This window comes from Acipenser ruthenus, chromosome 11 (assembly GCF_902713425.1).
Source record: "Acipenser ruthenus chromosome 11, fAciRut3.2 maternal haplotype, whole genome shotgun sequence".
NCBI classification, from domain to species: domain Eukaryota; kingdom Metazoa; phylum Chordata; class Actinopteri; order Acipenseriformes; family Acipenseridae; genus Acipenser; species Acipenser ruthenus.
In genome coordinates, this window is record NC_081199.1 from 22,920,669 (window position 1) to 22,935,513 (window position 14,845).

General features: G+C 42.3%; 1 pseudogene; it reads right to left on the reverse strand.

Annotated features, from left to right (window-relative positions):
- Positions 1 to 3,057: 3,057 nt before the first annotated feature.
- On the reverse strand, positions 3,058 to 12,777 carry LOC117426733 (lactase/phlorizin hydrolase-like; annotated as a pseudogene).
- Between the last annotated feature and the right edge of the window lie 2,068 nt (positions 12,778 to 14,845).

The following is a 14,845-nucleotide window of genomic DNA, read 5'->3' on the forward strand; positions in this document are numbered from 1 at the left end:
GGAAGCACAACGCGGCAGGTTGCACTCCCAAATGATAACAAAAATAATAACACTTCTGTACCACAATCCACCATGCATGAAATTGTGCTCTTGTGGTGAGCGTCCTTCTTCCCTGGGTGGTGCCTAGCTGTGGTGTTCTGTGCTGTGCAGTGAAATGGTGAGTCGGGTTCATGCTGGCTCCGCTCTCCTCTTTACTCCTCTGCAACAACAAAACAAAACAAAACAAATCCAGGCTCCGGCCGCATCATCAATAGTCAGTGTAAGGGGCCGTACTTGCGTAGCTGCATCCCCTTTGTACTACCCAACTCCTCCCTGCAATCTGCTTGGCGCCCTGGTGTAACCAATCGCTGCTTGGCCCGCAGCTAATCACAGGTGAGCCATCCCGTGTACTGACAGCTACGTGCCTCCACCAAGATGTCCGACTTCCTGTTTCCGCCCACCGTCGAGTCAACCCATCTATGGGGAAGCGTACTACCAACCTTACAAGGCACCCTTTCTGATCGAGAGGGAGATTTACAGCATTGATTCTTTCTCTCTTGATTTCCATTACACGAGAGTAGATGTTAAAACTTCATGCTGATTTGAACTCGGCTCTCGCCAAGATAAGCACCAACTAAGACGTAGCTTTACAGTAAAGTAATGTGATCCATATGCGTCTCCATCCATTTACGTTTCCTTCCATATGATGATGTAGATATCCTTCTGTCTGGTGTTAATGGCTGAAGTGTAATGCTGGCTCCAGGGATCAGCTTATTTTGCCTCCCTGGCGCATCAGCACACACAACGGCTGCGATGCTGGCTCCGGGGATCAACCAAAGTGCGGCCTCCCCAGCGCATCAGCATGACAACCGTCTGGATTGAGCTAAGTAGGGTACATCTCTGGGGTTTTCAAGTGGGCACCTTCCATCCTCAGTGTTTCGTCGACTAGCCCACGACACCTCAAGAGGGCTCGACGGTGATTCTGGCGTCCCAGCATCACCCCCCTCCGTCCCCCACTCAACTCAGCCCAGCTTACTTACCTGTCCCCAGCCAGAATCTTTCCGTCTCAACCACAGCCAGTTGCTGCTCCTCTCTGCTGCTTCAGATAAGTTCTTCACTGTGCGACGCAACTCTTGGCCACTGAATCCGACGTCTCTGAGAAACCGGGTTGTAGAGTGTGCCACAAATCCTCGACAACCCACTTCCACTGGGTAAACCCGAACTCTCCATCCTCGCTGTTCCGCTTCAGTGGCTAGTTGAGCATACCGCAGTTTCTTCCTCTCATACGCCTCATCTACAGCATCCTCCCATGGCACTGTTAACTCTACCAGGTGAACAAGGCGTGCTGATCCAGACCACAAGACAATATCTGGTCGAAGGTTAGTGGTGGCAATCTCAGGTGGAAAAATAAGCCGTTGACCAACATCTGCCAGCATATTCCAGTCTCTAGCAGCTTCCAGTTGTCCTGGGCGAGGATTGGTTTTAACACCTTTTCTTGGTGGTTGCTCTCCTGGGCGGAGGAATGTTGTCTTTTGTGTGTAATGTTTTGATGGAACAGGTGGCAACTTATTGGTCATGTTACGCTTGTCTTCCAATGCTAAGGCCAAACATCGCAGCACCTGGTCATGGCGCCAAGTAAACCGTCCTTGGCTAAGAGCCACCTTACATCCTGTCAAAATGTGCCTTAATGTTGCAGGTGATGAACACAAAGGACATGAGGGATCCTCTCCTACCCAGAGGTTTAGGTTCTGTGGTGATGGGAGAACATCATATGTTGACCTGATGAGGAAACTGATCCTGCTCTGTTCCATTGACCATAGGTCTTGCCAGCCAATCTTGCGTTGTTCCACACTCTCCCATCTCATCCATTCTCCCTGTTTGGCCTGGGAAATGGCCTTTATACACCTCATCCTCTCCTCCTGCTTTTGCACCTCGTTGACTACCAGCTTCCTTCTTTGAGCTGGGGCCGCCTTGTGCCATGTAGGAGGAGTTGAACTGAAACCAAGACCCCCTCTTCCATGCTGAACTTGCCCCATGATATCACCAATTCGAAGGGCAGCCTTTGCATCTTCCACAGCTTTCTTTGCCGCCCACTTTCTTCCAGTTTTCAACACAGGTGCTGCCTCCCTTACGCATTTATCGCGTGACTCTACTAATGTCATTTCCAATCTGACCTTGGCGCACTTAAACTCCTCGGTTAGAGCAGAGACTGGTAGCTGCAGTATTCCTTTACCATAAAGTCCCACTCTGCTGAGGCAGCGTGGAACTCCCAACCATTTCCTGATGTATGAACTGATTAAAGCTTCCAGCTTCTCTACTGTTGTCAAAGAAACCTCGTACACAGTCAGTGGCCACAGCAACCTCGGCAGTAGACCAAACTGAAAGCACCAGAGTTTTAGTTTACCTGGTAGAGCGCAGCTGTCTATGCTCTTCAACCCTTCCACTGCTTGTTGTCTAACTTCTCCCACACGAACTGTGTCCTTTAGATCCCCGTCGTACCATCTCCCAAGACTCTTCACTGGCTTCTCAGACACTGTTGGTATTGCCTCACCATTAATGTAGAACATTTTATCTACTACTTTACCTTTAATTATAGAGATGCTCCTTGCCTTGATTTAGTTGGTTTGAATTGCTTTATCACAGTATTGTAAAAGTGTACTTCCATTTTCTTTAAATATATATCTGGTACTATGCTAGGTTAAATAAAATCTCTGTTTAAAATCCTTGCTGTTTAGGTAGTGTTGCTCTTCCTTGGTTATTTCATTTCAACCCCAATTGAGAGATATGCTTTCAGTCAGTAACATGCTTTGACCCAAAAGCCACTGGGGTGAAAAGATGCAGCGAGTGACTTTCTGAGAGGAAGGCATGGAATTTGAGAATATTCTGTAACAGTACCAGATATCACAAAATACATGTTTTCGACAACATATTTTTTATTGCAAAAACAAACAGCTGCAACCACTTTAAAGGGAACAGGCTCTTACCCTCGGGGTCTGGCTGAAGACAGGCATGAGGGCCTTCCGCAGGGTTTGAGAACCCGTTACAACGTATGATTGTGGAATAGCACTTTGTAGATTCCTAGGGAATACACGGTAAAGCAGGATCAGAGTGATTGACGTAGAACAGTCCAAACCTCTCAGCAAAGCTAATAGCCCACTCCAGATTGTCCATCAGAGACCAGTCTGTGTAGCCATGGATGTCCACTTTTATTAGCTGTATGTTGAAACAAACCAGTGAGTAGCAAGAAAATGGGCATAGTATGTTCTTTATATGTGACCCATCATTACAAAAACAATTGGAATGCTGCAAGTATTCAGCCAGGCCTTTACATTTTTTGAAAATCAAGGACCAGAAATTGTGTAGATAGTTTCTAGTCTAGCTATTTCAGCCACAGGCACACAGGGCCATCAGGGAATTTGATAGAGCTCAGTAATATTTCTCTATAGTGTTCCTGAAAACATTAAGGGAACAGTAAAAAAGTAAGAGAATGTAACTTGAAGCTACTTGCTTTTTATCAACAAGAAAACATACATCTTGCCATTGAGATTCTTATTTTCTGTGAATGGCTAATATCCACACTGTCACAGCATTCACTGAGTGTGGTGCCACAGTTCCATCTACACTACAAACCTATAATACTAAATCTGAATTGTGTTAGATTACTCTCCCTGCCAAATCAATAGGTTTCTTGACTTTTGTTTTACCTTCACAAAGCGCCTGGCTGCTTCATTGTCTTCTTGGTTGTATGGGTTCCTGGGCTCGGCCCAGTCTGATTTGATGGTGATGGAGATTAGCACCCCCTGCTTTGCCCTATATGTGTCATTGTAAAGGTGCCAGGCTTCAGCATGAGCCTTCAACAGGTTGTGACCAACCACGTAAGGTGCTGTTCCAAGCCGAAAGCTGATACCTAGACATAAGACAGAACACTGTTGTAGTAACATTAAGTCATTAAGACAAAACTGACCAACAATATTTATGTTGTGTATGTGATACTGGAATCTGAGCACTTTTAGGGAGTTTGCGATAACAGGAATATTAAAATGCTTGTTTATGAAGTCTCTGATGAGGTGAAATGTGATTTTTTAGAAATGACAATGACAACTTGAAAGCAGTTAGATGTGTAATCAGCCCAGTACTGTAAAATCGAATTCTGAGTTGCTGTTTAAAGCATTGCGGAAGGAGTATTGTCATTATTGTAAAAGAGCAGCAGCAGCTTCTGCTGCTATAAAACTGTAAAAAAAAATATGAGGGTCCAAGACTTTTACAAAGAGCTGAAGTGGGTGTATTTTGCTGGGTTGGATGAGTTTCAGACAGGTGACTATCCTGAATTTAAGACAATATATGTTGACAATTTGCAACCAAAGGTAAGGCTCTGATTCTGCATGTTCACCCAGAGATAGATGTTATACAGGTAATTGTTGACAAAGCTCATTTATATTGGTCAAAGGTAATGCAAATTACACATAGGGAGAGCTTCTGAAGACAGAGTGTACCATATACAATGTGGTTCCCACTCACTGAGAGTGGAGGGTCAGGAGGCTATTTAAAATCCCCCACAAAAGGTAACAAGTCAGGTTTCAGTGCATACCACTGGAACATCCTTTGTGAATAATTGGAAGCGGCTATGTGACAGAGAGAAGGAATCTGAGCTGCAAATCTCCCTCCCAACCAGAAAGGGCACTGTTTTAGGTGGGTAGTACGCTTTCCCGTAGATGGGCTGACTCGACAGTAGGTGGCAACTGGAAGTTGGCCATTTTGGGCACAGCGCGTAGCTGCGAGCCGCGAGTTTGGTAGTATAAAGGGGATGCAGTTACACGAGTACTGCCCCTTACGCTGTAAGTGATACTTGGCCAGAGCGCTGTGTTTGTTATTGTACAGCACAAACCCCGGATTACTACCCTCACTGCACAGCACAGCACAGACACGCACCACTTTCCCCTGTTTGAAGAGCACAGTTTTGTGCACGGAGGATTGTGGTTGGGGAGTTTTTATTCTATTTGGGACTGTAACCCACCGTGTACCCCTCCCCCCAATACCATCATTGGAAAAGGGGAGGGTTTATTATTTAAGATTTGTGAATAAACATGGATGTTTTTGCACTTGAAGTACTGTCTGGACATTCACTTTGTCACCCACACCACTCGCATCTTGACAGACTGAATTAGGTTTTTACCAACAACAGACCTCACAATGGAGAGGTCGACCAGGTAATCGCCCCGATACAGAGGTAATCAAGGTTATAGAGGTACCTATCAACAAAAAACAGCACAGTACAACTAACTCTTTAGAGGAAAGACTTACATGCTTGCAAGATGAGTTATATGCAAGACGCCCAAGCAGTTTGAAAGTCTCTTAACATACACCTCCCAGTGTGCCCATAGGCAGCCAGGAGGCACCAAGAACAGTAACTCAACTTCTGATGCATGACTAGCACAGGACAGAGCAGCAGCTGGAAATCAGCTTGTTACGATAGAAGAGCCAGCACATCATGTAGATGTAGATTTAATATAAAAGGTTGGACAATGACTTGCCGTACCTTTCTTAACATACCATTTGAAATTTTATAATTACTCATTACTACCTGAAACCAGATAGAATTAACACACTGGGTTCTATTTAATGTATCTAAATAGTGGAGGATCTAAATATCAATATTGAGATAATATTTGTGTACCAAGTTTCGTGCATTTCTGTAAGTGAAAATGTGTAAAACACCAGAGAGTCTTATTTAGTGATGTAACGGCATTATTTAGAACCACTGAATTGGCCTCACTGTCTATTTCCAATTTTATTATTTTTAAGACAACATTTTCAACCTACTAAAAGGAAATTAAAAGAAAACTCAAGTAAGCAACTAATAATACATCATTATTATTATTACCAGTATTTATTTACTTGTTTCATTATTTGCTTGGGGTCACAAAAGCAAACTACACCCATCTATACTCAAAGACTAATGACAACTCGACTGGCATTACAACTAAGCTGCATTGGCAGGAACCATTCACATTCTCCATTGGTGACCCCCACTAGCCCCCAAACAAGCACTGTACAGAATCTAGGTCTAAAGAGAGTTTGGAGAAAGCTCCTACCGAGTGCAGCTGTTCCATAGTCCTGTCCAATGTTTGCCACTTGTAGGGTTTGTTCACAGTAATCGAGAACTTCACTTTATCTCCCAGCCTTCTGAAGATCATGTCAGTGTACGCTTTAAAAAGCTGGACTATAGTTTAATTTTCCCAGCCGCTGACATCCTGTAGTGTCTTGGGCAGGTCCCAGTGGTACAGCGTCACCTACAGCAAAAGAAGAACAAAAATTGGTAAATATATATTTGAATTGTCATGATATTTTGTTTATAATTCAGTCACAGTGGGAGGCAATCAGAAAAACTTGTTCAGAACTTTTTCAGAAGTAGCCCCCGTGGTTGAAAAATTACATTAGTGAGCCTGGAAAATAATTAATAGGGGATTTTGCAAATCACTCATACAGTAACATTATATTAGACAGGCAAGATATACAATATTCTGAAAATGTAGATGGTATAAATTATATTAAAGTGCAGCTAATAAATTATTCCATACATTTTACCTGTCGTGTTCTTTAATTCAATATGTAGGTTAAAGAAATCTCTGTTCGCAAGCCCGGCTTTCGGATAGTGATGCACTCCCTTTGTCATTTCACTTGGAGGGTGAAAAAGTCCCCATCCTTCAATGCCTTGTTCTGTCATTGATCAACCAGCAGCTTCCCCTATTGACTGACATGCTTTCAGCCAGTAACACCCAAAAGACATTGCTGAGCTGAAATGAGCTGAGAAGCATGGAAACTCAAAACTCTCTTCAACCTAATGTAGTACCAGAAATCATGTTTTAAAAATTACGCAGTAAAGTATTATGATATTAGCATTGAATCACCTCTGACTTACCTGTGGTTGAATGTTAGCAGCAAGTAGTGCATCAATCAGCCTGTCGTAGTAGTTGAGACCATCTTCATTGATGAGCTTTGTGGTTCCATCAGGAAGGACTCTTGGCCAGGATATTGAGAAGCGATAGTGATACCTTAAGTCTCTTCAACATAGCCACGTCCTCATCAATCTTGTGATAGCTGTCGCAGGCTATGTCCCCATTTTCATCATTTCCTACTTTTAATGAAGTGTGCACAAAGGTGTCCCAGATACTGAGGCCTTTTCCATCATCCCTTGAGCCTCCTTCAATCTTCACATGGAGAGGGACAAATTAAAAACATTACTAAAAAACCAAGGGTCCCAATTTCTATTCTGTTTGAACAACTGGACTTCAATGTATTAGGACCATTCACTAATTCATTGTCTCAGATATGTCACTTTGTTGATAGTGAAATACATTGCTCATAGATCTCACATGTTCCATTATACAAGACACACTTTATGATACGTGCATAGGATAGCTATTTATGAACAAAATGTACTAATCGCTCCTTGCAGATATTTCATTACTGCATTTCCAAAGGGTCCCCAAATTCTACTTCAAGAAAAACGCATGGACATTGAAACCATCTGATTTACAGGTAAAGCAGCAAAATTACCATTAAAAATGTAATATGCAATAACTGTAATGTGTGCATACTTTAAGCAGGGGAATGTGAGACCTATGAACCAATGGCAAGAAATATTAGATAAGATTTACTGGAATGATTTAGTTATTTCTAAGTACCTATTAGTTTCGATAAGAGGTATTCTCATCTGATAGGCTGCTGTAGCCATGCTCCATGAAAAGTCTTTTCTGAGCTCCCTGTAAAGAGTCTGCTCATCCTTAGGTAATGGGAATCCCTTTTTGCTGATGATTTCTGAAAAGTAATGAGCTCATCGCTTTTGTGTTCTCTGTCTGCTGGGGCTCTTGAAGTCCAGGTGGTGCCGCCCGAACCCAATGCTGTACCCGTTAAACCATTCAAAAGAGTCCATCAGGGACCAGGCTGTGTATCTTCTCAGCTTCACACCATCCAAATTGTGTGCTGCATATGAAAAGGATGATGTATATTATTTTCTCTGATACAAAAGTCCAGTACTATAGATTTACATTTTAGTTTGCTCTCACTAAAAATAATTAGCTTGTCCATTTAGAAAAATATATTATGTGTTTTTATGGTCAGTTGGGCAACCATGTTGCTCTGTCACAGATGTGTTATCTTACAAAAATTGTCTAATGTTGTTACCCATTGTAGTTCTCTATAGTGCTTAATTTTTCACTAGAATAACCAGTCAAGTGAATTCTGATCCTCTACTGAACAGTTTGTTATAGTTCTGCCAAACCAAATAACATGTATTGTAAGTACTATAGGCCACCATTATAAGACTTCCCCCAATATTACCTATGTTTGCATCAGTTCCCACCCCGTTCTCTGGGTCACCGTATTCTTCTTTAATCCAGTTCAGTAGCCTCCTCAGACCCCACAAGACAGCTTTGAACTCTTTAATTGCAGAGCCAAGCCCAGCTCTGGTCTACTTCCTCCCCCAAATCTCTGTCATCAGAATAGGAATATGGCCTAAGCTTGCTGGTTCTGTGGCACACTATTCTTGTAGTATAGGAGTTAATGCAGAAGACATCAGCAGACCCTCAGATGTCAGCTTTCTCTTGCTCTGTGAATGAGGGAAGTCTGGATGCCGTCAGACCCTGGAGCTCACTCTTGTTTTTCACCTGCCATTTCATTGCATTCGGGTAGTCCCCGTTCCTAAAAATAGGAAGGGCAAACCAGCCCAGTTGGAACTGGAGGTAACGATCAGCAGCTCTCGCTTCTCTGGGTACCTGGGGTTTTGGGGTTCGACCCACTCAATTCTGAGACTTAAGGAAACCAGTCCAGCTTGTGAGCCTCCATATTTTTGGTCATAGGTGCAATAAACTTTAGCATGGGCTTTTATCAGGGTGTAAGCAATTCTGTATGGAACTTCTCCAGGTTCCGTAACATTTGGAGGGAAGATTCCTGATCTGTAGCCTACCCATGCAATGCTGTGGGGCTGGTTGAAGGTCATCCAAAGGTGGCAAAACAGAAGTCGGCAAATTCATTGAACAAATCAATTAGTTGCTCGTTCTCCCAGCCTCCAATAAGCTGCAGGTCTTCAGGTAGATCCCAATGATGGAGGGTCACCATTGGTGCGATATTGTGGGCCAGCAGGCCATCAATGAGATGGTTGTAATAGTCCACCTCCTTTTGGTTGAAGGACTGTTTTTTACCAGTTGGCCAGGACAGGGAGAAGCAGTAGGTCTTTGTCCTCAAAGCCCTCAGCATATACAGGTCTTCCTCTATCTTGTTGTAGCTGTCGCATGCCACATCGCCAGTGTCATTGTTCTTGATATTATTGGGCTTGTGGGTAAAGGTGTCCCACAAACTTGGTCCTTTGCCCTCTTCATTCCAGCCGTCTTCAATCTGATATGCTGAGGAGAACACACCCCATGCAAACCCTTTCGGGAAGGTGCCATAGTGGTACTTAGTCCTCTCGAACGTGGTCTGAAGAGAAAACTTCTCCCAGACAATCTTTGCTTTTGAGGGGACCTTTCAGATCCACATCATCTGTCTGGATTGCTGACAAAATAAAAATAAAAGTTTGTTCGTGGTATAGGGTTTTCATTCACAGGGGCGAGTGGTTTATGTAAGGACATCCTCCTATTTTACGTGGTGGACCTTTACTTTAATTTTCAACAGACTATGGTTTGATGCAAACTAATTTCAAACCCTGTTTGTGGCCTCTTTGCAACTGTCTTTTTAGATAGAACCTTGAGCTATGAATTTGCAGCCTCCCTGTTGTTTCCTACCATTACCATTGTTCAGATACAGACAGATTGATAACTGGCATTTCTTGACTAAACTCGTTCTCAAGGAAATTGGAGTCCGAACAAAAACAACAATAGATATCTGAAACGATTTCAGACATTTTAAAGTTGTTATGAAACATGTATCGGTGGTAGTATTGTTTGAACTATCGAAGTGCAGCTCTGTCCTGAATTTCAGCAGCACACCACTGGATTGCAATGTAAACAAAGAAATACTTGAAACTAGTCCCGGTAAGCATGTTATTCCACTTATGATATCCCCACTTAAGTGGAATAACAAAAATATAGCCCATGCAGATATACCCACATACCCTTGTGGTAAGAGATGTATCACTTATACTGTTGTATTAACAGTTTCATGTTAATACACTTCAAGCTATGTTGGTCGTTTTCATTAGACTGGTAAACAATCAAAATAGGGTCATATTTTGATCTACCGCTGTTAACGTAAACGGCATAAATCCCAAAAATAGCAAGTTGTAATTTTTCCATTAATTATTATTAATACACAAGAAGGGAAGAAAACAAATGTGGCTTAACAAATTTGAAAAATGATCTATGTAGGTAGATCATTTGTAGGTTTGGGAATCGTTTGTAGGTTTGGGAATCTTTTCCTTCGATAGCTCAATTAGAAAGTTAATAAAGAACTTGAATTAGTGTTAAACACAAAGAAGAGAACTGCAATACATGCAAACTAATGAAAATAATTAAAAAAAGGACTTAACCTTTCAGTGCCTCATTAATGTAGCCATAAGGGAAGTCAATTTGTTGGGTATCGTTGATAGTATCTCTCCCATACTCTGTTGGTACTCCATTCCCAGTTATATAAATTGGGACTCTAGTTACTGACGTGTACTCATGGGCAACAAAGTTCAGGAGCCGACGAAGTCCCCAGGGAACAATATAAATATAGGGAGATACAGTATCAGACCATGAGGGGTCAACATGATCAGTAAAATCTCCCACTCCATAAGGGCTGGCAGTACAGGTCTTATTGGCACTAATACTCACTAGCCGAGATGTGTAGTGTGGCAAAGTGGTTAATAGTGTACAGGTGCATGTCATTAAAGAACAGACAATTGTAATCCAAGTGAAAAGGTGTGTTTTTATTAGTTGTTTTTGTCCAGTGCCTGATGGTGAAACAAACAGGAAATAATAATGATGGTAAGTAATACAGCGGTGTGTATTACTTACATTTATAAGCCCCCAAGCTGGTCCCGAAATATCACAGCAGTGATTGAGCCCGAAGAAGTCAGCAGTCCCTTTAATGTTTAGCTTTTCCTCTTGAGTGAAAACAGGCAGCCTCGCCACCTCTTTGTCACACTGCGTATTTTTTTCTGCTCAGTCTGCGTTTTTAAAATTTCAGGGTAGTCTCCATTCACAAACATGGGGTGAGCAAACCAGTAGAGCATGAACTGCAGGTACCGTTCAGCAGCTCCCACATCCTGTTGGTCTGTGTAGTTCATTGGCTCAGCCCAGTCTGAACTTAGGGCTATGCCCACCTTCCCCCCTTGTTGAGTGTGGTATTTATTGTTGTAAACATGCCAGCCTCTTGTATGGGCCTGTAACAGGGGAGGTCTGTGCTGACTGTCTGGCGCATGCAGGGTACTGCAGGAAAGGGGGCAGCAGCCTCGTAGATCTGCCTGTCAGTCATGGCAGGGAAGAGGGTGCGTCGGCTTTCCCTCTCTCTGAGTGGCTGAGAGGCAGGCCTTGGGGGATTGCTCGGCCCATAAGTACTGCGCTTGGTTATGCATTCGGGTGGCCGTGATTGGGAATACACAGAGACGCTGGCTGAGAAGGCCAGTGTAAACATAGACCAGGCAGGAACGACAGTGGTTGGAGCGAGCGACCAAAATAGGCAAGCACGGCTGAGGAAGACAGCCAGCCTAGACAAAGAGAATAATATAGAAAATAAATTGTTACTTATCCGAGGGAATGTGTATGAATAGAAGGGGAACCTTGGCCACCCCAGTGTATAGGGTATAACAGCGTAGGACAGCGACCCGAGCTGACCGGCTCAGCGGCAGTGGGGTTTACCACTGCTGGTATTCAGGCCACGGACAACAGAAAATATATAAAATAATAAAACTGGGCACTAGTGCAGTGTTTTCAATTAAACCTTCTGTCTCCCGTGTGTATCAGTGAATTGCCCACTACCTTTCCACAGGGCCTTAAACATTGTGTGGGCAACCTATTGGGGGGGGGGGGGGGGGGGGGAGAAACACAATGATATGATCCATATCAAAAACTACTGTGTGATGTATAGTGAATGGGACAGAAATTGTAAGAAAATATTTTGTTAGCTACAATTACTTTAACTACTGTACAAAAGGAACATACTATACATGCATTTGCAGATAATAGAACAAAATATTTACCTCATGGGAATAACACCTCCAGCCATGCCTTAACACTTTATTACCCATGTTTTCAGGTAATATATACAAACCCTTTACGTTATACTTTGTATTGGATGCGAAACTGTCATAATCTAAAAAGGTAAAAAAACAAAACAACAAACCTGGTAATATGCAATGACTGCGTCCGAGATTCCTGGTGAGTGCTGTCCTGTCCCGTACCCAGCAAAGCTCACCTCCCAAGGCTTGCTAAACGTGATCCAAACCTTCACCTGATCTCCGAATCTAGCACAACACAAATCTGCATAATCAGAACACATCAACAATGGGCTCACCACTAAAGTCCTGCAAGGTCTGTGGCAGGTCCCAGTGGAACAGGGTCACTATGGGCTGGGACTCCAGAAGACTGTCGACTAGTTTGTTGTACTAATCAACACTGTGTTCATTTAGGGTCTCTTTGAAGCCTGTGGGGAAAATACTAGACCGGAAATGGCAAACTGGTAGGTCTTCGAAAGCAGGCCTCTCAGGAGGTAAACGTCGTAGTCGATTTTGTTGTAGCTGTCGCAAGCTAAGTCAGCTGTCTGCATCTCAAAGACGTGGCTCTCGTGCACAAACTGATCCCAGATGCTCGCCCCTTTCCCATGTTACGCCCAGCCACGAGAGAAGAACGATAAATAAAACATTGATTATAAATTCTACAAGCATGAGGAAAGCATGGTACTGTATACTGCAAAATGACCACCAATTTACAACTTGCAATCATACTTTTAAATCACTTGTCTGTAGTTATAGAAAACCAGTTGACTATCACTAAAAACAAGCCATGTTTCTAAAGCCAGTTCATTATAAATAACTGAATTTATGTCCATGTCAGGTAAGAAGTCCAAAAGGTCACCAATGTCACAGCCAAAGAACTGCACTTTATCCATCTTAATGTCTGCAATTATGAAAGATGCAAGAAAAAAAGGTTTTTAAAACAACATAAAATTACCTTAACAAATGAGATACATGGTTCAGCTTTAAGTTTGTGTACTGTAAAAGCTCAACTTTCATATAACAGAGAACTACAGTGAAAACAGAATTAATATGACAGTGGTTGTAGCCAAAAAAAAAAAATGTAGAGGTGTGGCAATGTGCCCCGCCCGTGTGTATTTTTGTGTTTTATGTTGTATGTTGCGTGTGTTAATGTTGGTTTATTGAAGTTGGTACACGGGATATAATGTTGTTAATGAGCATGAGTATTTAAAATGTATAATTGTATTTAGGCACAGGGATTGCACTTCATTTCACATGCATTTAAAGTATTTAATATGTGAGCACGGGGTTGCACAGATTTAGTTCACGTGCTGGGATTCAAGTGAATAATTAATTGGCAATTGAATCCCAGCACAATTGTATATATAGATGCACGTTTCACTCACTCAGGGTTGTGTGTTCAGGGCGAAGGAGCGGGAGAGAGTGAGATGAGTAAATAGTAAGCAATTGCTACGTGGTGCTGGAGGACCAGCACAGTACGTGTTTGTTTAGTGTTCGTACCTGTTTGTTAGTGTCTGTTTGTTTTGTTTGTCTGTTTATTTTGGCCGCAAGTGCCGTGTCCTGTGTTTTGTTTTGTTCAAACCTTTTATTTACAATAAACCGGCGCAAGCAAGCGCATTTACTATTTCATCCGTCCTGTCTGTCTTGTTCATTTCCTGGTTCTGACATCAACACTCAGCCAGCCTTGTGACAAGAGGTCATCTGGTACTACTACACAAGGTAAAATACATTTTCTTGCTTTGCTTTCCTAGAAATCTGTTCACTTGCACTTCCTATTTCACCTCAGCATTGTCTTTTGGGTCAAAGCATCTTATTGGCTGCAAAGCATGTCAGTCATTATGGGAAGCAGCTTTTTGTTTACTGACAACAAGGATGTCCCTGAAGGGGTGGGGATAATTTAATTCAACAGGTGAAATGACCAAGGAAGGGCAAGGCTATCTGAAAGCAAGGACTTCAAACAGATATTCTTTAGCCTAGTGTAGTACTGGATACCAGGGTTTAAAATGAAAAAAAAACTATAGGATGTACATTGCATTATGTTGTTAGCTTCAGTTACTTTAGGATGTTATGTCCCATGCAGTTACATACTTCAGAAAATGATTACCATGTAGACCAAAAGTATGAGAATTGAACATGCTTCCTGTAAAATGTTAAGAAACGCAGTGGACATTACCATCTCCTTTAGAGGCTAAATAAAGTTTTATAGTGGGTTTCATTTGGATGTAAAGCCCAGTTTGCACAAGGAAACCTTTGTTCCACAGATTCATGTAACTATTTGTTAGCCTTACACATGTTTCTAGAAGCAATGTACTGTGTGCTGAAAGTTTGTGTTTTAAGTAACAACATGTGCATCCTTACTCTTCATGAAGTTTGTTATGGGCTGAAACTCCTTGGTGGGTTGTCCTTCAGCACATCCTTCTACATACAGCCGGAAGACTAAAACTGGCAGATTCCTGTTCCTACTGCCCTGCAAAAACCAACACTGACCCAGTAAGCCTGACATTATTGCACCTGTCACTGAGTTATACAGAACCAATGTGAGCTAGAGTTTAACAAGCTACAGAGGCTTAATTATTGTTATTTATTATCATTATTATAATTGTTGATGTTTTATTATTTATTGAACATTGATGTTATGTATTACTGTACAACTTGGAGACTAGTGGTAAATTAAAT